The 22,711-nt window shown below is 43.3% G+C and overlaps 1 protein-coding gene across 6 annotated transcripts in view; it reads right to left on the bottom strand.

Annotated features, from left to right (window-relative positions):
• The window catches only part of BACH2 (BTB domain and CNC homolog 2), a 188,446-nt gene that overhangs the window by 128,541 nt on the left and 37,194 nt on the right, over positions 1-22,711 (bottom strand). For 2 of the 6 annotated variants that reach the window (XM_050316404.1, XM_050316408.1), the window contains exons 2-3: positions 17,336-17,422; positions 15,403-15,504 (exon numbers count right to left, since the gene is read on the bottom strand). The gene's annotated coding sequence lies outside the window, so the exon portion shown is untranslated. Of the gene's footprint in view, positions 1-15,326; positions 15,505-17,335; positions 17,423-22,711 lie in introns of all 6 variants that reach the window. The other 4 variants (XM_050316403.1, XM_050316407.1, XM_050316405.1 and 1 more) reach the window with 3 other exon arrangements.

The raw sequence follows: 22,711 nt of genomic DNA, 5'->3' as shown, positions 1-22,711 counted from the left end.
CTGTCCTCAAGTACCGGTCCAGGGGCTGTATCTGCAGCTGTGGCAAAGCCCAGGGCAGCTCAGGCTAACGGGGTCCTGGTGCAGGTCCACACACAGCTTTGTGGTCCCAGGGTGGGCACCTCTGGCAGCATATTGAGCTGAACTCCTGGCTGTCATCAACCAAGACTGGTGGTTTTCACCGCATTTTCCTCCAGAAGGCAGTTTATTCTGTCTGCTTTGTTTTAAGCTGCTTGCACTCACCACTCCCACACTCTTTGAAAATGAAGGGTGATTTACAGCCTCTGTCCTAAGAACTGCATCTTTGCAGGTCTGCATGTGTGCACTACAGTTTAAGTACTCTGGGATTGCTCAGAGTGAAATGCATAAAATGCTAATGTATTACTAGACTCCTACAATATTTTTAAATAGCATCTCCAGTATATAGAACTATTTTACAAGCAAGTCAGTGTTCTATGACACCAAAGATTTTTATTTTATCTTTTAAAGTTTAAATATCAGAGAAAAGTGGGTGTTGATAGGATCTGCCAGCAGCACAAACAAAATGTACGAATCCAGACTAGAAATGAAACAATCTCTCCACAACAGGCAAAGTAAGGCAGCACAACGGAAAAAATTCCACAACACACACCACCTTAAAAGTATTTAACAAGCAAGTAGAACAAAGATTTCAAGGCGTATTTGGACATGTGCTTCTTCAGGCAACATGTCAAACCCACTACCTTCTCCTCCCCTTCTCCTTGACAGATGGTCTGACTGGGCCCGAAGCCACACCACCAAGCTGTGATCCTGGCAAAACCCACAAGGTAAATAAGGTTGGGCATAAAGTACAACTGGATGGGAGGCATGTGAGTGCTCAAGGATGAGATGCTGGTGATTCAGCTAGCAGCACAAACTGCTCTGAAACAATGGTTCAGTGCAATGCCAAGAGTGCTCTAGAGGTAACCACTACATAGCTAGGGCTGTATCCATCTCCAGTTGAAGCTTATGTGTGTTTAAAAGGTTAAATGCTTCAAATTTCCTCAGTAAATTCTACTGATCTTAATTTTTGTTCAAGCTACTATAAAGAAACCCCAACAAAATCCTCAATTAACGTTTATTGAATTTTGTTTCTCCTGTGCTGCTAGTGTGGCATGAAGATGCCATAAAGTGCTCTTTTGCAAGACCAGACGTATTTCATGGGTACCAAAGCACATATACATGTGCTTTGTAAAGAGCAGCTGATTCCCTCAGAGCTAAAAAACACTGAAGCGATGCCAAGTCATATTATTTGGGCAATTTCTTTTGTTTTAGCATTGTGTAGTGGAACCATCTGCACAAGAACCAATCAATAATCAAAGCCAGCCACTGCCAGATGACAAATCTCTCTGCTTCTCCAGGTTTAAATGTCAAATTATTGGTGCCATTCGAATTTTGGTTCGCTTTTAACTTCAGATCAAAGCTAACATAGCTGGGAAGACAATACTTTCCACCCTCTGCCTTGCCCCCCTCCTCGCTGCTCTGAAATCATCTGTCTTGAAGCCAGAAGTCTAAATAGAGTGTAGGGCGAGTTCAAAACAGGGAAGGTTGATGGGAGTCTACTGCCAATTCCACTCCACAGTCACAGCTTGCTCCCATAGCTCCATTAGCTGCCTGCAATCAAGGGCGGACGACTCAGTCCTGCTTGCTGTCCAGGTTTAATAGGTTCAGCTAGTTAATGAGCAACGGCTAGATTGCATTCCAAGACTTCACATCATTCACAAAGCAATTAAGTGTACACTTCTTGGGCTCCTCCAGGAGCCCCAGAGGAGTGCCCTGTTCTACTGAGAGGATCACTGCAAGCCACAATTTTCAAAACTGAATAGCACAACACAGTGGGAAACTGTCAGAATATTCACCTTCTTTAAGTATCATGCTGAATGCACCATTCCTTTTCCACAAGCCTCTGAAGGGCTCCCGTACCTGTACATCCCTGGATTATAGATTGCTCTTGCCAGACGAAACCAAGATCTGTAAGCCACGGGGAAGCATCTCAAGTTAATGAAACAGATCTTTATTTTGAAAGCTGCTGCAAAGGTAGAGGTACTTCTTATAGATATACCTTTTACAGGTTCCCAGAAGGGAACTGCAAGACATCTTGCAAACAACGTAACACTTACACTCAGATTTACAAAGCTTAGAAAATAAGTGACTTGAGTCCTTGGGCATTCCTCACAAAACCAGGATCACATCCCCAGAGGACGAAGTTACCTCTGAGGACAGAACTGGAGGAAAAGCAAGTATTTCTTTTTGACTTGCACATGCTGATTCACCCCCAAGCTCTTGCAGGGCAAAGATACTACTTTTATAGGGAGGTAACTTCCCTGGAGGTACAAAGGATTCTCGGCCCTAAGTGGCTAATTCCCAGTTGGACCAAAGCTGGATCCTCAACAGACTCTGTAAGGACAACTTACATCTGCAGGCTGCCTTTTACAGGCTGTCCAGCTGAACCTGAGGGAGGAAGGAGTCCTGTTGGCAAGGATCTGTCTTTTAAGACATGCTACTTCAATGAGACCAAGAGAGCCATGACCACAGAGCTAGTGAGTAGATAGATGGCAATCACTTTGAGAGAATAAGGAAAAAGAGATGCTGATCATACATTCTTCTCTTCTCATCCCATATACAGCACTCACAGATGAGACTTAAAATAACCTGAATACTTACTGGTTTATAACATCGTTGCTAAAAATAAAAGAACAACGATAACAAAAAAATACCCAAATACTCAAGGTCCCTTCACAACTTATTTCTGTAAATCCAGAAATCAAATAAATCTACCTTGGACAAAGAGATCATTTGAATTTTTAAGAATCAGATTGCATTTCTCTGAGCGTATCTGCATAAAGTCAGATGAGTTTAAGGAGAAAACAACAAAAAAAACCCTCTCTTTACTCATTTACCAAAAATACTTGTCACTAAACTTCAAAGAAAGATTTTTCACAACAACACAAGACTGGTCTTTTTACTTTAAATGCAAAACCTTGGTATGGAAAGGAAGCACAGCTGAAAGGTTATATAAGTTTTTTCTTCTATTATTCTCCATTTCCTTTCCACATGCCAGTCAAAACTATAAAATACTTGTGGGAGAAATGCAGAAGGCACAGTTTCACATTCCAGAAGATCTATTTCCCTGTGCTGCATACAAGCCAGGCGACCACCCAGGAAAGTCAGGGAAACATGCTTTGGCCCACTAGTGCTGCAATCTCAGCAAAGCCCTGCTCCACCAGGGCTCTGCCCTGTATTTTCTATAGAAGTAAGCACCAAACCTGACAAGCGGCCGAGACTGTGGCACCATCACCTCTAAGCCTGCCCTGAAACAGTACTGACAAGCAGATCTGCATTTTCTCCTCTTGAGAAGTCGTGCCAAGTGCTGGAATACTTTGAATAAACTATTCAAAAAAAGAAAGAAAGAAAAAAAGGAGTAGATAACCGTAATACAGAAGTCCGTAATACTAGGTGCTCTTTACTTCTTAAAACCCTTCCACCCCCTGTCTCTTTGCCTTCCATCACAATACTGTCACCCCAGTTTTATCAGGGAATTGAGAGCAAAGATGGGTCATCTATAGTCTTGAGAAAGGGTAGGACCAGCTATTTTCTCTCCCTAAGAGCCCATGACAATGTTATTTTCTTTTCATACATCAATCACAGAAAGGTTTGGTAACTGTTTCAGACTCACTAAAAATTAATCAGCTGTCAGAGGTCAAGCTGGTTGAGAAACTGCTGGCTGGAGCAACAGAAGTAGGCATGACTTGCCTTCAACAAAGAAGGCAGCATTTGGTTTTAGTTAACTGGGTAAAGGGCAGTAAAACTCAGCCAAGTATTTATTTATTGGACTGGAGTGCCTTCAGCAAGAGAGGAGGGTGAGACGGTGTATGGTTTTGGTTTTTGTAGTCCCAATCTTGGAAGAGAGGTAAGTGAACTCTGGTTTCACTCTTTGAAATACAATAGCACAGAAAATCTTTGGTAGAAATGATGATTTATGAAGGGGATGTTCTGCGTGCGTGTGTGTAAAACAGAAAAGGTCTAAAAGCTCTAAACCTTTCCAAGATGATTCCTTTTCTATGACCTATAGGACATTATTTTTTGCCAGTTCATGACAGTCAAGAGCATGAGGAAGCAACAACCCACTAGTGAGATTGTTGCTTTGTAGAATGATGCTTTCAGTTCAGCAGTGGGGAATGTTGACTGTACCCTGGGTGTCACTAAAATGTACTCTTGGATCTCTCCAGCAGGAAAACCAAATAAATTTAACAAAAGTAACAGGTATAAATGGAGCTTTACGTAGTCTTGACCCAAACCTACACTCAGAGGTGTTGCTACTGGATAATACTTCAGTACAGGCTAATATGTGGACCTACCAGTTGTGACCTTATTTGCCCCCTACTCAGCATAAGGGTAACATGACAGGGGTGAGCAATAAGAGACCCACAACTCTGGATTCATATCAACTCTGGTGATCACAACTGACTTTCAGATCATGGCTGAGCAAAAACACAGGGAAGTCCACCTAGGGATGCTGCAGAGGCTCACTGGATGTGTGGCAGGAAGAAAGAAAAACAATAAAGAGGAAAACTGGAATGACCTTGCAGTGTTTAGCTGGGACCATCAGGCTCTTGCAATTCTGTTTATATTCTTCCACCACAATGAGGTGTTAGGAAGCCCAGGATGGGAGGGGCATGAAGATAAAAAAAAGAAAGAGGAACCACTTTTTTTTTTCTGATGTATTCATTCTGATCTATTCAGGTGAATCTTCTTTACCGACAGTCTCTTTTCCTGGAATCAGCACGGGTGCCCAAATGTCACACTCAGGGCCCTCTGATAAACACACAGCATACCTCAAATGTTTAGATTATGTTGCCTGTTTGTAGTAGGAGGTTTTGATGGGAATTCTGGAGGTATTAGGTCATTTTTAACAGAGACATTATTAAAACCTCCTGGCTTTTTCAAATTTAGAGTCGTTTGGTTGAGGTTTGTTATTTTCAAACTATTACAGTAATGTGTTGTAATGTTTCCCATCTGAAAAGTGAGACATTAAGGATGGATCTTCACTGACATCCCTCTCATTTCTTTCCTTGGTCACCTTCCATGCACCAATGGATTTTGTACAGAGGAATGCTTTGACCCGCAGATTTCTCTCCACCTGCTGCTGCTCCTTGTCCAGTGCCATAGTCACCTCTCTCTCTCTTGCTTCTGCTGCAGCTCTTTATTACTGAATGTCAGGGTCATCAGTGTCACTGGCTGACATGATTAGTGCATCTGACATTATACCACTGCTCTAAAGGAAACAGGCAGAGGAGTGCTCCAGTTCTCAGACATTAAAGGCAAAGATCAGAGGAGGGGGCACAAAATGGTTAAAAACAAACAAATGAACTAACACAAAAAAAACCAAAACAAAAAACAAGGCACCAAAAAAACCAACCCAGCATCAGACAGGAGATAAAGCCTGACCTGTGATTCAGCAGATTTGAACGCTCAGAAGTACAGCAGCCTGCGGACTATTGAAAGACAGCAGCAGTCCATTACACATATTGATTTGCAGCACTTTGTCAGCACTAATGATGTTACCTCATTAAAAGAGATAAATGCCCTACTGTTCTACCAAAAGCATCTGCTCCTTCCTTTTCCTTGCCTGTTCTCCAGCGCGACCCTCAGCAGCAGCACAGTGAAAACAAATCAAAATCCAACACTAAACTTGCTTAGAGCCACTTGCTAAGGCTGCTTTTTTGTTGTTTTAATATTAATGTATTTATGTGAATTTTTTTAATGGTGTTATTCTGTGTTTCCTACCAGGCACCTCTTCTCTTGATACTGAACCAGCACATCAAAGGAAGACAAAGCCCTGTGAACCACCATGGCCCACTGGTTGTCAAAGAACTTCTCAGAAAATAAACTAATGTCTACCTGGAATAATTCATTCACTGTTGGGTAAAACAATACAGGCTGCAACTTCAATCACAGCAGATGAAGTAAGTGCTAGGTAAGGGGGTGACAATGACTTCTGTCCGTTAACACCCTACAATGTGTTGCCACACTCAACAGTTTTCTTCCAACAGATTCCTCACTATGTGTGCAAAGGTAGCAGTTTATCATAATGAATGTTTTATGCATTATTCCTTTGTGTATGGGGTCTCCAAAGCACACATTATTAAAGTCTACTAAACTCTCTATTTAGCAGAATTACCAATATGCCTTTAGGGAAATTATTACAATGAAGCTGTACCGGTATTTAAATTCCAGTTGTTTAACAATCTTCTCCTAATCACCAATCCAGGTATAAACATAAAAATGCAGTCAGACTTCTTCCAGCGGGGCATAAACATGTCTATGAGCTGCTTATGGAAATTCATTTTTAAAAAAATGAGAATTTCAACTTGTCATGTTTTTCATAATTAGCCTCAGACAGCTACTGCTTTAAAGTAATAGGAACTCCATCCTGATCCTCTTCACCAAGCAGAGCCCTCCTTGGGTTCTGTAATATAGTTAAGCCTGGTTACAAAACCAATTAACTATTTGCAGCCATACAATTTCTATCAACCTATCAGCATCTGCAAGATATCAGCCTAATCAAGGAAAATGTGGCCAACAAGGTCCCATTCTTTACAAATGGCTTTTCTATGAGAAAGGACCTGATCTGGATACAAAGGATGGAGCAATCCAAAAGCTACTTCAACTTACTTGTATGCCCAGGTTCTTCTCTGGTCCAGATACTCAACTATCTGAGTTGCACGTAAAGCAACAACAGAGCAGCTACTAACTGTTGTTTGAGCCCCTCAGACCATTTCCAATTTTAATCTGCCCACTACAGCTGCAACTAACTACTCTCTAAATGTGGTGGTTTCGTAGCAAGGAGTCAAAGGTTATGAATTTGTAAATGTGTATCTGTATCCCTGTTATAAGAACAAATATTCTTCCAATGGGAAGTCTCATGTTACTCAGGGGAAGAGGACGCAAACTTCATCATACTAGAAATCACAGGATTCAGCTTCTGGGGAGAGAAGGGTGGGAGTAGAAGAGAACTAGGTCCCAACCTTTCACGTTTCCCCCATGACCTTCAATAAATCACTGTGTTCCTGCCTCTGTTTTTCATCAGTATGAACTGCTCAGGTTCTGTCTATGGGGCAGTCAGGCTCTCCTGCAAAGACAACCAAGCCAGTACCTAAGCAGATGTCTTGTCCTTGCCACTACATTACACTGGCAGTTATACAGTTTCAACACCAGTTCAATTCTCAGTCACCCTCAACAAAGAAAACAACACTAACATATTGAAAAAATGTTGACAACAATCTTACAGAACCAGTGGGCATAGAAACAGAATACAAGTCACAGAGTTGCTCAACAGGGTTTCACATTATATGAAGATGCATAATTTAGGCCATCATACAACTGCATATTTTGACATGCCAGAATTCAAAGTACAGATAAAACGGGGACTAAAGTCACCACTGGAAGCTGGTATGTGCACTAAACGTTCCTCTGACAAGTCTGAATCAAATACTGTCTGCTATTTTTGGCTCTAAGGCAGTCCTGGCCGATGAAGTTGTTTCCATCATGACCAAAAGTCCTTCAGGGAACAATCCTTAGAAAAAAAGCACAGCAAACAGGTGGGCATATTTTAGCCATACAGAAATTCCTCTAAATCAATGAACAAAAGTACTTCCTTTCTCCAGTTACAAACGCTGAGCCAAATCACCTTCTCTGTTTTACAAACACAATCTCATTGACTTTGCTCAAGTTACACATGCACAAGAGCAGATTTTGTTGTTGTGTGCCATGGGAGACCAAATCTCCCTTAAGTAAGAACGGAAACAATCTGTTCACCTTAAATGAAGTGGGATGAGAAGCATCCCTTTCACCTCTAAAAAGGAGACATATGTCTAACATACAAAGGGAAAACATCACTAATTTCACTCCTTCAGTTTGCCTCTCCACTAGGAAAGACTTATATGCTTTAAAAGGATATGTTTTTCAGGCTTTTAAGGTTACTTTATGTGACTGCAAGTCAGAAGACTAAAAATATCAGCTGTTGGCTTAGAGAAGTCTCCAGTGTTTACTTCACTATCCATTAAAGAAGTACCCCTTTCATCCTGTTTGACAGGCGTAGTAGAGATCAAGGGTGCAGCTCTAGTGCCTGAAATTGTCAGTCCCTTTTTCCTAGCACTTGCTTCTTTACCTCAACACTAGTTTCATGACCACAAGGTGAGATGCCTCCCTGAGTTGCACAAAATCCAGCTAAATCTTTGGTTTAGTTAGTTGTTGACTGGCTTCACCCCATTGAGCAGCTTATGGTCAGCTTCACAAGCACCAGTGATGGTGGCAAGAGGGAATGGGGGAAGTGCTGGCCAAGGACAATGTGGGGAGAGAAAGAAGATGAGCAGCAGTAATTAGGAATGGCTTAGGCTGCCACAACACCTCTAGGCCCTGACACCTGCCAGAAGACATAATAGGAACACACGACACAGCGCACAGTGTGGCATTTAACATGGGGACATTGCCATACATGTGGCTAATGTTCCCATCTTATGTTATTGTGTTGATCACACCAGATGACAGAGCTCACAAAAGCACCTGGCATTGTACTCAATGTCACTTCTCTTCCAAGGTATGGGGTGTAGGCCTTCATTCGTTAGTGTGGCACGTGGACCAGCAGCCACCCCAGACAAGCTGTCACTTTGTCTCTCCTGCCCCCTACTGTATGTGGTGGCATAATATGTGTCACCAACTCACGTGTGTCTCCACTTCTGTTTGGAAGAAACAACCTTTAGTTCTTCTAGAAGTGCCACTGCATGCATATGGGGACTCCCTGCTGTCACCACTCCTCCAGCAATGCTATCCACCGTTTCCTGATGAAGGCTAAACGCAGCCCTTTGAGCACTACTTAACTCACTGGTGCTTCAGGGTTAAAATTAGCATTAAATACTAAAAATTCTCCAGAGTTTAGGGCATGAACTTCTCTCCCCCTTTGCCCCATGGAGAATTAATCACAGAAGATTTATTTTAAACAGCAAACAGGCCACGATGCCCCATAAACCTCTGTCCCTTAATTTGCTGTTACTTCCAATGACAACACTCACAAGGGGCAAAGCCCAGCAGAAAAATAACTTCTCACTGAGCGTGTGACTGTCAGCCCGTGGGCAGGGGTGAAACTCCTGCTGCACTTGAGCTGCGTAACCAAATGAGTGTCACTCAAGAACAGACCTGCTAGATGCAAGAGTCTGTTTTAGACCGTGGTTTACCCTTGTCCTTTTAACCTCTTGCTCTCAAAACACACATCTGAGCGGGTCTGGCTGTGCCACGCGTACCCTCTGCAGCACAGTGCTACCCAGATGTCCTCCCCACGTGGTCCCCCTGCCTACGACATCAGTGGCTGCAGAAGGGTTTCACTGACACTTGTGCCCAAGCAGTGCATCCAAGGAGGAGAATTCTTTAACCATAACCATCTGGGTTCTGCCATCCATCCAGACACTGTTAACCATAGCGAACGGCATCGAGAAGGGCAGCAACAAGTCTGAGCTGGTCCAGACTACTCCAAGCCCACCACGGTGGCTTCAAACCCATTCACGGTACTATGTGGAAGCCAATAAACAATCAATCTAAAACCAATTAGACAGATATCCCATGTTAATTATGTATGCCGTCCTCCCAGAATACATGACAAGTTTATTTTCCAGTATTCCATTATTAATTTTGAGAAAGTATTTAAATAGAAAACAACAAGCTGAATTTTCTAAAAGAAATCTCATTATTTTCTAGTAAGAAGCTAGCTTGTGGGTGCTGGTTTATTTTCCCATATATGGCATTCCCTTTTACCTAATCAACAACTTGGGGCTCTATGACAGCAGCTATCTTTGATAAAAGCAGTATTCTGATGAAGAAGAAACACATCCAACATTTCCATGATCCAGTAAGCTATCAAATACATTTATTTATGCTGTGACCACAGTAATCAAGAGGTATTAAAAGTGGAATGGAGCATCAGTTAAATGCATTTTAAATCTGATTTTTCACTGGTTGCAGTATGGAAATTGTTGACTAGCAGGCTCTTTAGGGTCTTTACAGGCTGCAGTTAGAGAAGTGGATACAGAAGATAAATCACTCCACTCCTGCAAAAGCAAGTCTTACTTTTGCAAGTACTAGTGGTTCTTTCATCTTATCACTTAAAATTTGATCAAGTGAGAAAAAAACCATTCCTATAATTCAACTCACACATATACTTCTCTGAAAAATGAGGACATCTCTTTTCCTTAAACAAATCTGACAAGGCTATAACTAAAAATATTTGTGTAACACACACAGTTCAGTATGAACACAGGAAAACAACTGGCACAAGTAACCGGAGTGTCTAATTTCAGCTATTTAGCCATCAAAATGCCTCAAGAGCTGTGACACATCCACTTAAAAGCTAAATATGGCCCACAAATAGATATTAAACATGAATGAATTTATCAAGAAGCAACAGTATGTTTCCATTAATCGTACAAAGGCTGCAAACAGGTTTAAAAAAAGATATTTCTACAGCACGTGATGAGAAGAGGCTTTTGCCGACACCAATTTATTTTATTATGAAATCAAGGCAAAAAATGAAAGGATCACATTAGCAGTTAGTAATGCTACAGGGACTCTCAGTGAAAAGCTAATGAAGTGAACAGGGCCTTAAACCAACTATTTTTAACACAAACTTGAGAAACCTGCTGCTACAAAGGCAGTGTCAGAGGATGCTTGGACATCCTTGCTAGAAACTCTCAGACAACTTTTAAGGTTCCCTAAGGATGCTCCATGGGAATTCAAGAGGCCAATTCTATACACAGACATGTGGATTGATGTCTCACTAAACCAACAGGCAAAGTTTAATCTCCAAAAGAACTTTAACCTCTGCTGTGCTTGACCAAATGGAAGGCAAAGAGATGTAAGCTTGTTTCGTCTATGGCCAATGGAGACCTTCTAGTGAAAATGGAAGTTGGATGATGAGCAGGTAATAAGCTGCTCCCAGAGTTTCCCTTGCTTTGAGAGGAGTGGAGCAGATGGGAGGTCTTCGGAGCAGATTCTACAAACAAGCCATTAAGAGAAGGTGCTATCCAGAGGGCTCAACAGGAGGAAAATGGAAGCAGGAAAACCACAGTTAATGGGATTTGTCCGTATGCAGAACACAGCTAGGTCTCGAATACACTACAAATAGTCCTGTGCTTCACTGCTGCACCAGTTCTTTGCTGGATGAGAAAATTTACACAGATTTAAAGCTCCAGAGAAATTTAGATTAATCTTTTTAGAATAGATGTCGCCTCTCCCCTGGGATGCTGTCTAGGTGAATACATGAAGAAGAGGAAATTGCCACCACTACACTAGAAGTTCTATGATTTGCTGTTAGGGGGAAGGCGTCAGGCTGGAGATTTATTTATTTTGAGGTTATTTCCTAAGTCCCATAACTGAAGGCTTGCTGCATTCATTTTAGATACCACCGCAGACTACTACAAAATCTGCCTAAGTTTTCTGAGGGAGAGAATCACTATCCAGTCCTGTCAAGAGGATAATCTAAGGTCAAACATAAAGGGTTACCTCTCTTTCAGAGCATCTCTCCTTGGCACAACATAAGCAGATTGAGCAACCTTAGCAGGAGGTTCTCAGTGGCTCCCTCACCAAGCTTTGGTGGGAGCCTCCTGCTCATCCTCAAACCTGTATGGAGGGAGTTAGTTGCTTAAGGCAGCAATAAAAGAAAAATTGCCATAGATGACATCCTCTACCTCTGCAAATTGATGTCAAGCATGGGACATGATACAACATGCATGAACTCGATATTCATCCCTCCTCAGATCCCAAAGGAGGCAGCACCTCCTCTCCTCAGTACGTGAGAGGAGGGAAGAGACCAGCAGTAGAGAATTTTCTAGTCTAATCATGAGACAGACAGAAGAATGGAAATGATAGGAGAAGTGAGATAAAAGAATTAGAGGCCTGATAGCATCTGATAGACAACACACTTTTAGAAGAAGGAGAGGAAGTTGAGCGGCTGTGAAGGAGGGGGAAGGAAGAGTAAGGCTGATTTTCCCGATAGACAGGTCATGAACAGTTCCCGAAACCTGCCGAGCTGGGCTGGTTGTCTGACGTAAAGATGCAAAGAGCAACACACGTGGCATCTTTGAAACGGAAAAAGGAGACGTTGAGGAGCGGGGCACTCTGCAGGGGAATTAAAAACCTACAAGTCTTCTAAGTGCCATAAATAGAGATGAAGCTATTGAGCTTTCAACCAATAACAAATGCAAACAGTTAAAAACAAGTTCTGCAGAATTGTCCACTTGCACAAAAATCTTAAAAACTGGCTCCTCAAAAATGTCTTTTCTTTTGAAAATCCCACACCCACTGCTGGGAGATTAGCTTTACAAAGTGAGAATTTAACTGGAATTGCAGCTCTGAGTAACAACAGGAAATGTTGCTCACAGCAACAGAAAATGTAGGATAATTAGGTAGTTTAGGGAAGAGGGGAAAGAAAGTTACAATAACTATGCAAACAGAATAAATAACAGGACTCTTTGAGGATCTCGGAGCAATCTACAGCCATTCCCCGTTAAAAGCTGCTGTGCTACAGCCACAGCTTACTGCACCATCTAGGTCCCAAACCCGGCTGTATTTCTCATTTAACACTTTAACCCTTCTGCTGATCCTCCCACCAGACATCAGCTGAGGGGTAGGGACCCCATTGTGGGTTTCTGCAGTGCAGGACCCCAGCCGGGGCTTGGGGTGTTGTCAAGTGCTCCTTCAACATAAATAAGGTAGCGGCCTGATCAAGAGACAGGGAAGACAAAAGGTTTCCACCAAGTGAGAAAACTCGTAAGCAGAAGAAGTGAAGGCTCTCCCCACATTGAACGTGCTGTGCTCAGTGGCACAGCCCGGCATGGCAAACGGGCTGGGAAAGCCATCTTTCAGACAAAAGCGTAAAAAGAAGCAGGACAAGTAAAAGGGAAAGACAAGGTCAAGTTAGAGGGAGGCAGGCTCCACGCAAACCCTCCACTCCCCAGAGGAAATCACCTCAACAGGCACTGCTGTGGAGTCTGCAGAAGATGCTACTCAGCAGGGGAAAGGGTCATGTTAAAATACAAACAAACCCATGTTTACATGCTCCTGCAAGTTCTGTAACTGTAGCTGAGAATTTTAGGAAATGCTTTGCATGGGATTTGTTTTATTGCATGTTTTCCCACCATTTCCAATTCCAGTTTCTGCGCCTACTCTAGATTTTTAATCATCACTGGGACAAAACAGCAACATTCAGATGCTAAGAAAACTGGAGTAACTGGGAGTTATATTAACAATACTTAAACGCAGTCTATTTAAAGGTTTGAACGCATCTTGTTAGAACACTGCATAAATTAACCCAACCTAATTCTCTGGGATGTAACAAGATCTGAAAAGCTCCAAGTTTCATGTTCTCTCTTACCACCCACTTAAAAAACCCAAACCCAACATGCTGGGGTTAGCTCAGGTTGCAAGCGAAAACAAAATTCACATTCAACTGAATAAATGTAATTTACTCCCTGATGCAATGAAGATGATGCCACAGCCAGTTCAAAACCAAAACAAGAAGAGGTTCTCTCCCACCCCCCCCCTCCATGCACATCCGCCCTCATTTTCACTGTTAATGATGCCCCAGTCCAGCCTGCCCGCTCAGGATCTTTCATCGCTCCCTCCATCCCTCCCCACCATCTGAAACCATCGCCGGATGGAGCGAAGCGCGCCCCACTGCCACTGGGCTCCCAGTCTCGGCTGTCCTGCTTGTACTGGCGGCCAGACAAAGCAAACTCCAGTTGCATCACGGAGCAAACTCATTTTCCAGCAACCTCCCAGCCCGGAGTTTACCGCTACTGTAATCCGGTGCTGTCAACAACGCCGCCTTTGTTGCATGCCCGCGTGCGCCGCTGGCTTGTTGGTTTTTTAAATTTTTATTATTATTATTTATTTTAAGGAGAATTTTTGTTTTAAATGAGTAATCTGTTTTCGAGTGATTTCTCCTCTGTGCTGGCTCCACCCTATACTGTAAACGAGACATTACCTTATACAAGAATGAATCTGCTGCATTCCTCTGTCTAGCTGCCTCGCAGCACATTTCCTACGCTCACAGCAGCCCCGGCAGCGCACACTCTCCCACCCCTTCCCCCCCACCTTTTTCTCTTTTTTCTTTCCCTTTTTTTTTTTTTTCCTTTTCACTGCCTCGCTGTGTTTTTGTGTAAATGATCTCACATGACTCAACAAATCCATCTGCCTGGAGCAGGCCAAGTTTGGAGCCTTCCCAGGAGGGAGGAGAAGAATTGCTTTGTGGAAAGGACCTGGAGCTTTGCCCTTTCTCTGGCTCAAATTACCCGCCTGTCAGGCCTGACGGATTTGGCTAAAAATAAAAGGAAGCGGGCCGTGAAAAGGAGATGAATGAGCTCAGCAGTTCCTTAGATAACATGGGTCTGGTGTCGCCCAAAGATCCCAGAGCAGGAACTTCGGATGCCGGACATGTAAATGCAGTGCTGCAGCCTCAGTGAATTCAGCTGCTCGAGGATCAAAAAAAAAAAAAGGAACAAAAAAAGGCAAAACCAACCATATGCTGTTGGAAATAAATGGATTAAAGACACTCAGAACGAGAAAACTGCCGACTGTAGGATTTAGGCTTGTAAACGGGGAGATTTACAGGGTTCCCAGTGGGGAAAGGGGGTGTGGGGGGTGTGGCAGGGGGCTGTACATGATGTCAACCTCCCGCCCTGACCGGGGAGCCTCAGCATCCTTCCTGCAAATGCCTGCCCAGCGCCCGCAGCGGGTATTAAGCACTTAGTTTGGCAATGTAATGACACACTGCAACAATCTGTAATGCGAGGCAGTCAGCAAAGCCCTGGCTCGAAAAGCTCTTTCTCCTAACCATTAACCATATGTTTGGCTCTGCCGCCGCCCAAGCGAGCGGGTGTTCCAGCGCACCATCTGGTTTCTATCCACACAAGCAACTGCAAAGCACACAGTATTTCCCTCTGGAGCTGTGTCTTCCTCCCTGGCCCCTGCTCCCCGCCTGGCCCCCCACTCCTCCACTCCCCGTCTTCCTCCTTCACCCCCTTCCAGCGGTGACTTCCCCTCCCTGTCCCACTGATGCTCCGAAGGTGCAGCAGAAGAGTGGGGATGCTGTGCTATGCTGCCCTCCGTGAGCTTACACCCCTGCACATACAAACACACACACACACACACACACACAGAGGAATTGCATCCTGCATCACTGATGCTTGGGGTATCACATTAAAAAATGTGTTCTTGACGGGTTCAGGAGCCACCGCAGTGCCCATCGCATCGCACTTACGCACACGTGCACACAGGGACTGTTCAGTTTGGATTACATCCACTCCATGCTGACACTGCAGAAGGACTTCAAGAATGTACCTAACAACAGGAGGACAATTAGCAGTGTTATCTCCTGCTCCCAAGTAGGGTTTTCTATGCACATCAGGTGTTGGTCCCCAATCCCACCAAATTAAGAAGACTCTGGGGGGAAAAAAAGAAGAAAAAAGAAGGAGAAAAAGAGGAACGGAATGAGAGAGTGCTGAAGAAAAAGGAATGAAAATATTTACTTTTTCTGTGATAACTAAACAAGCTCTTTCTGGAAGTATAAAAAAAGCTTTCAAGTGTTGTATTTTAGAAGGCCTTGTACCATATGCTTACTTTACGATTTTATGAATTCTAACTACTATTTATGTTTTTAAAGCACTTCCATCATTCTCTTTATTTCTGAAGTACCTGTGGGACATCAGCAGTAATTTCCCCCTCAGGTTAGCCAATTGAAGATCAATCATGACCTATTGCAAGTAAGTATTCAGGGATGCAAGCAACAGGATATTCAGCAAATCCAACACTTGCTCCTTCAAAGTAAGTTTATACTCTGCAATGAGTCACACATACAGTGTTTATCCAAGTTACCAGTGCTACAGGAAAAAAAAAAAAAGCCCATTACATTTACAAATACATAAAAATCACAGCTGTAAGCACCCAACTGCTTACACGAGGACTTGTTTCTATGACTGGATATTGATTTTTTAGTAATGTGTCATTATACCAATGTTGATACAGCAACTATCTTCCTGGAGTATGCAGTTTAATACTAAAAAGAAACTGGATTTAGGAAATATCAAATCCACATCCATTCACATGCTTTTTAAATGTCCTTCTTGGTCATTACTATAGCAATGCAAGGCCACAGCTGCTTTTTTCCCCACCTTGCACCTAACGAAAAAAATGGACTTGCCAGTTTAGAAACAGCTCAGTCTAAGGCCTAAGCTGATTTGCTTCTTTATAAAATACTGCAGAACCTCTTCAATCGTTGCTGGAAACAAGAAGCTATGTTGGAAAAGACACACATTTTTCAAACTTCTTCCCTACAAGAAATCAGTGCATGAAAAAGCACACTGTAGGCCCTTATCCTGGAATCAAATATGTATGGGGAAAACCATATGCTTGTGAAAAGCCTGGTGACTTCACTAGGATTGCTTAAGAAGTCTGAGGGTAGGATCTGGCCCCAATTACAAATGTGGAGTGCAATTGGCACTGTAAACTCCCCTAGCCTTCATCTTTCAGTCCCCTTCAGTGAGGGAAATAACTAAACTGATTAAAAACATGAGATGCATTTTAGCTAGCAACTTATACTTCCTACAAAACAGGATGCAAATATGTTAAAGTCCATCATTTTAAGATAGTATGTTGCAAACATATTAGTACCGTGCCTAAACATCACACATTAGGTTTCCTATAATCATGCAAGAGAAATTGTTTTCATTCACACATAGAAAACAACCAGCAGTAGTCCTCTAAAGCAGTAAAGGTCTAGGTCTGGGTCTTTTAGCAGATAATGATCTGCTCTGATCCAGAAATCCTTTAAAAGGGGGAATTCAAGGGAAATATTCATAGATTCAGAGTTCTGCAGTCTGAAGGGACAGCTAATCATTTGACCTTCTTCCAAGAAACAGGCATGGAGCTTCCCCGCCTACATCAACGCAGCTGTAAAAGGTTGAATGAGAGACTCTCCTAGGGTTAAAAACAAACCCATTAAAAAAACCCCAAAACAAAATAGCCTCAGATTCAACAGCCTGACATAAAGAAGGAAGCTACTGCAGCTCCAGCAACATTCTTCTATTCAGCAACCACCAGTGCTGTGTGAACACTCACACCCTCTTGTCTGGTCTGAATGAATTAACAGCCAGCCACTGGGTCTTGTTATACCTTGTCACCTTCCTCTACTCCTCAGCCCCTGACAAAGGGCCACTGGCAGCCTGAAAGCCAGCCAGTGTTCAAAGCACAATAAAAAACAGTGTCACATTATTACCTGAATCCACTGAGTCCTCCTGTCAGCAACGACGTTTATGCAATCACATTTTTCTATTTTTAAAAACTTCTCTCTTGCCTCATCGCTCTGTGTGAAAAACAACACAAAGGAGAAAATTGGTTAATTGTACACAATTACCTATTATTTTGCATTATAGTAGTTTCCCAGCAGATATTTAGGTTCTTTATTTTCTGCTTCATCTCATAAAGACATTAAACAAGAAAAAGTTTGTTCCACAAAATCACTCATTGACCAAACAGAAGCAACAGACATCAATTTGGAGAGCTAGATGAGGTACCACAGCCCATCACCTGTAGAGCTTCACAGCAGAATGCAGCTCTCCCGGCCCATACCCTCTGCCCTCTTCCCAGGGCATCCTGCCTGGCAGCGCTGGGACCAATGCCAAACAGACACTCAGTGCCACCAAAAGCAGAAATACAGGGGGAGAGAAAGCTACTTAGGTTTCTTTCAGTTTCAACAGTAAATACATGCCTCTGATAACCACAGTAGTGACGTAAAAATAATACTTGCAAAATTACATTGACAGTAGATTACTTAAAGTTTCCCTGAATTTTGCACCTACATTACTGAAGTAGTGACCTCACTTAAAATTCTCAAAAGGGTTTTTTAGTGTCTGTGTTTACTCCTTACTTCACATATTAGTGGCTTTAAGTCTTAGTGTCAAATTCTCTTACTGATCCACCAATGCACCAAAATATACACTCCATAAAAGACATTTCTACGTTTAAATAAGGAAGAAAAAAGCCCATATGGTAGAAACTCAACTGAAGATACAAACTCAGCCCTCCACCCCACACCTCCCCAACTTCTCTGAATGGCCAGAAGACACATCATAAGTAAAGGAAACTGGATTTCCAGTACTGGAAATGCCATTAGTGTCATTATTTCATCACTCCCTTTGAACGCAAACAAAACAAACCCCTTTGCTTAAGGAGATGCAACTGCAACCATGTGTACATGATCCCTTGCCTACCTTCCCAAGGGCATACAAAATTAAATCCAGACACATAGCACGGGGTGGGGGATATACCTGTGATACCCTTCCTGCATTTCAGGGCTTGTGCATTTGGAAACATGGATGTCTGCCAAAAAGTTTTGTTGCAAGATTTTGGTCGCAGTGACCTGACTGAGCCATTCACAAAAAAAGTGTCTGGAAAGACAAAATTTTGGCACCCTGAGAACAGAGAGTTTAAACCTGTTTTTAGCCAGATGCCACACTAAGTAAACAGCATAGTCTAGTTCAGGGCTGAGAAGAAGAGAGGTGACCTTTGCCTCTGGCATCTGCTGCCAACCAGGGCAGGGCCACCTCCCAAGCAAGGACGGGGACCAGCCCTCTCTCCTGCTCCAGGTGACCTTCCTACTGCAGCCTGGAGCCATCTATGTTCAACACAGAGCAGCCAAGAGCTGGGCTAGGCATCAGCAGGGAAATGCATGTCAAAACAAGAAATTTCACTTAATGGGGACAGAAAATTGGAGGGAGGATGGGGAGAGGGTGAGAACCTGGTTAGGCACAGAGGGCTGCACGGTGCCTGTGCAGCTGCAGCACTGCCAATGAACCATGTTCAAGTCTCTATGACACCAGTGGACACTGTTTGCCATTGGTTTGCTTCCTGTAAAAATCTCTGGGGTACCACAGGTAAGCTGCAAGAGAGAACACTGATGAGTTCAAGCACTTAGCCCTCAAAATGGAGGAAACCGTGGCAGGTGAGTGCTGCTCGCTCCGGCTGCCTTCACTCTTGGCATGCGGGATGTACCTGAGCCGTGCATCAGGGCTGCGGGGTAAGAGCACATGACAGCTCTAACAGCTGTTGGCAGCAAGGATGGCAGCCGCCCTGACACTCCCTGCCACTCTCTCAGTGCCCAGGCAGACGAGCTGTGCCTTGGAGAGCTGCCACACAGCTCTGATGCAGCACTGTGCCAGTCATTTAAACCCAGCAATCTCTCAAGTGGCCACTAACGAGTTCCTAACCAACCTGAACTCTGGCTTCTCTCAGCTAAAGATAATGAACAGTCACAACAGAAGGGGACTGTATTTCCAGGACGTGAAATACTACATAGCATGGAGACATCTCAGTGGCAAGGCTGTAAGAACCTCAGGATCCTTTGTCCTCTTGTTTTAACTCTCTTCCTGTAAAGAACTGGTGGTGCTTCCCAAATCATTTGTCAAACCCTCAAGCCTGACACTGGTAAACAGAGTAAGATCATGAGGAAATGACAAACTTCTTCAGTAGGATTTGAATAGTGTGCCATAAATAAAAATTCAGGCCAAACATGGGACAGCAGGGAAAAAACAAGATGCTGAATAGGGAGTTTGCCCAGGGCTTGCCACTACAGCTCTACCCTTGGCCCTAGACAGGGGACTTGCAGAAAGAGGGAGACTTGACAACTGTCCATGAATTTACAACACTTAAAATTAGGTGTGCACAAATCTGTTTTACATCTGAGTCACACTCTGAACTGAGTTATAGAAGCATAGAATGGTTTGGGTTGGAAGGAACCTTAAAGATCATCTATAACGTTGCAATGTGCTTGTGTATAAAAATAAAATTAACATCAAATAGCTGAAACTGCCTTAGATATTACACTACATTAGATATTCATAGCATATAACATCAAATAACAGAGCATAGGTCTACAGTCAACCAAACGCAGAACGCAGGAAGACAGACCTTAAAGGTAAATAATTCAGGACTTGAATTCTTTAAGGTAAATAATTCAGGGCTCTAATGAATTCACTGACTGTAAATAGGGAGTTCCACTGCTAGGAACTCTCCAAACCGTCCTACATCCAATCCTCAGGAGTGCAGAGCAGAAAACTGTCAGCAGAAACATGCCTCAAACATTCCTGGCTATAGCAGTGAACACTCTAAGACAAAATGAGTTTTGGACAGGAAAAGGCGGCTTCAGATGCTGGTTCCAGTGCCCCATACTGTGCCCATGAGCTGCTAAAAAGGAGGTGCTGTTCCAGAAACACCACTCGGGTAAACAGTGAAGTGGCTGGGAAGCAAGGAAGCTGATTGACCCAACACAGGCATTGGAGAAACCCCTCAAGGATAGCCAACACAGCAGTTTGGTCTAGCAGAAGACTGTGGGTGACGCTATAAGCTCTTTGCTAAATATGACAGCCCATGGATTAAAAGAATCCAGACAAATCCCCAAGTCCTCCTCACTTCCCTTCCCAATCTCTCTTCCCTAACCTCTTCGATTGGTTATTATCAAATCCTTTTATCAACACCTGGGAATTCTTGTGCATCTGTCAAAAAGCATCTCAGCTAGCCAAATCCCACCAACAACCATGGAATAAATCCTCATAAATTCCTAAATTACCAGCAAGTCTCAGCCTTTTGGCCTGCACCCTTCTAGTTCCAAGGAGCCATTCACAAGCTGCAACTATTCCTGACCAAGCAAGGAAACCGTATTAAAGTGGACATACAGCAAACAGTCAGTTATACAGTGCTATTGCTGCTAAAAAACCTCAGAGGATTTTTATGCTGTCTCACACATGCAAAAGTAGTATGTAAAAACACCCTGGAGTTGCCTCACACCCTCTTATGAGACCTATATGAAACCAGACTGTGGAAGAAAATCCTGCCTTTCTCTGCCAGACAAGGGCACGTCAGCAGCAATAGCCAAGGCGCTGCAAGATCGCTGACGAGCCTGGAAACACTGTATGGGAACATGTCTGCAGATCAGCAGTCGAAAACACAACTGCTGTTCTTGCTGCATGCCCAGTGGAGACAGAGATCTCATCGCCAGCAGAGATCTGGGTCACCACCAGGAAGCTGGAGTTATCCCAGCATCATCATCTTTTAGGTAACGCTCCCAAAAGAGGAAACAAGTATGTGGTGAGCTTTCATCTGACAAGATGCCGGGTGTAAACAAAACTAACAACTGGGGGTTTCTTTGCTCCCTGGTGATACCATCCAAATGGGAAAAAAACCTCAACCATTATCACCCAATGCATTGTATGCAAACTGCTGTGCAGAAAAGAGTTCGCTGAAAATGCAAGGTTCAGTGTGCAGTGTCTCAAGAGCTGGCAAATGCACCTTGATTGCCAAAGTCTGCCTCCTCCCAAACAACAGCCTAAAAAGTATTTGTTTGCCTATCCTGTACTTGAAAACTGAAAACGCAAATGTGGGGAAGGAAAAAGCTAGAAAGACAATGAAGTATCAATTTTAAACCTATGATGTTTGTGAAAAATAAACGTTCTGAGTCTCCATGTATTTAAGTAGCTGACACTTATCCAGGCACAGGACTGAAAACTGAATCAACCTTCTATCTCTGCTAACCAAAGCTTTTGCAATCTTCCTGTATGCCATTTCCTTGTTTACATCTCACGGTACGGGAGTTCAGCTTCTGGAGAAATACAAATGGTGAACCTAGAAAGTGAAATGTGATATTATTTACAGAAAAGGCGAGCATGCCGTTCACAGGAATTCGTAGGCGCACACATCCCAATCCTGTTCCTCACCCACTCCTGAAATCCTGTACCAACCAGATTAGCCAATGTGCACATGCCTGCACTCTTGCGGAAACAATAGTCTCTTTCAGTCCATACAATCTTCTGAAGAAGCAGGCAAAAACGTCATGGGAGAAGTTAGGAAATATCTGCAGAAAACAGTACACAAGATGAAAGGCAGAACGAGCCTTTTAACTTGCACAAAGTGTACGTGGAGGATAAGTGCAGAACTTTGTTACCTAGCCCCTCTTTCAAAGGGTGCTTCCTCCCCCTCCCCCTAATGGAAAAGGGGGGTTGTTGAAACAACTTTAGAAAATAAAACACTGGGGTGCTGGAATGGCTCTCTTATAAACAGACCACTGCATGCAAATTTAAGCTCTGGGAGCTGTGTGGCAGACCTGGGAGCCAATAAGTGCTCCCCTTACATGCTGGGATCTCCCGCAGACAGCAGGAATCCTGGCTGGCATGATCAGCCCTCCTGCTCCCAGTGCACAGCGCTCCTCCCTTCATTCCCCTTCCAAACACCGCTCTGCTGCTGCAGAGGGGACAGAACTACTTTTTAATTAATCCAGCACAAGGATTGAGCTGCCTCAGGGTTAAGCTAAACATTTTCTGTCTTTAACCACTACAGTAGAACTAACTATAGAGAAAAAACATTTCACCATAAGGCTAGGGAACTGAGGAGAGAAAAGTGCAACAGAGCCACCCCTGACCTCTCAAAATTTCACCTCCAGAGGGCTCAAAAATAAGAAACTGAATTCTTAATCAGCTGGGAAATCGGGCAGGGAGACTCACTCTCGGTAACATTGTTGTGAATATCACATAAAAGGCATTATTGAGTTGTACTATCCACCTTCTGTTCCAAATTGTAGGCCTCCAAGTAACCTATCAGAAAA

This window comes from Myiozetetes cayanensis, unplaced genomic scaffold, assembly GCF_022539395.1.
Source record: "Myiozetetes cayanensis isolate MyiCay16 unplaced genomic scaffold, myiCay2020 scf2-11, whole genome shotgun sequence".
Lineage (NCBI taxonomy): Eukaryota > Metazoa > Chordata > Aves > Passeriformes > Tyrannidae > Myiozetetes > Myiozetetes cayanensis.
The sequence above is the reverse complement of the archived record's forward strand: the minus strand, read 5'-3'. Positions and strand labels throughout refer to the sequence as shown.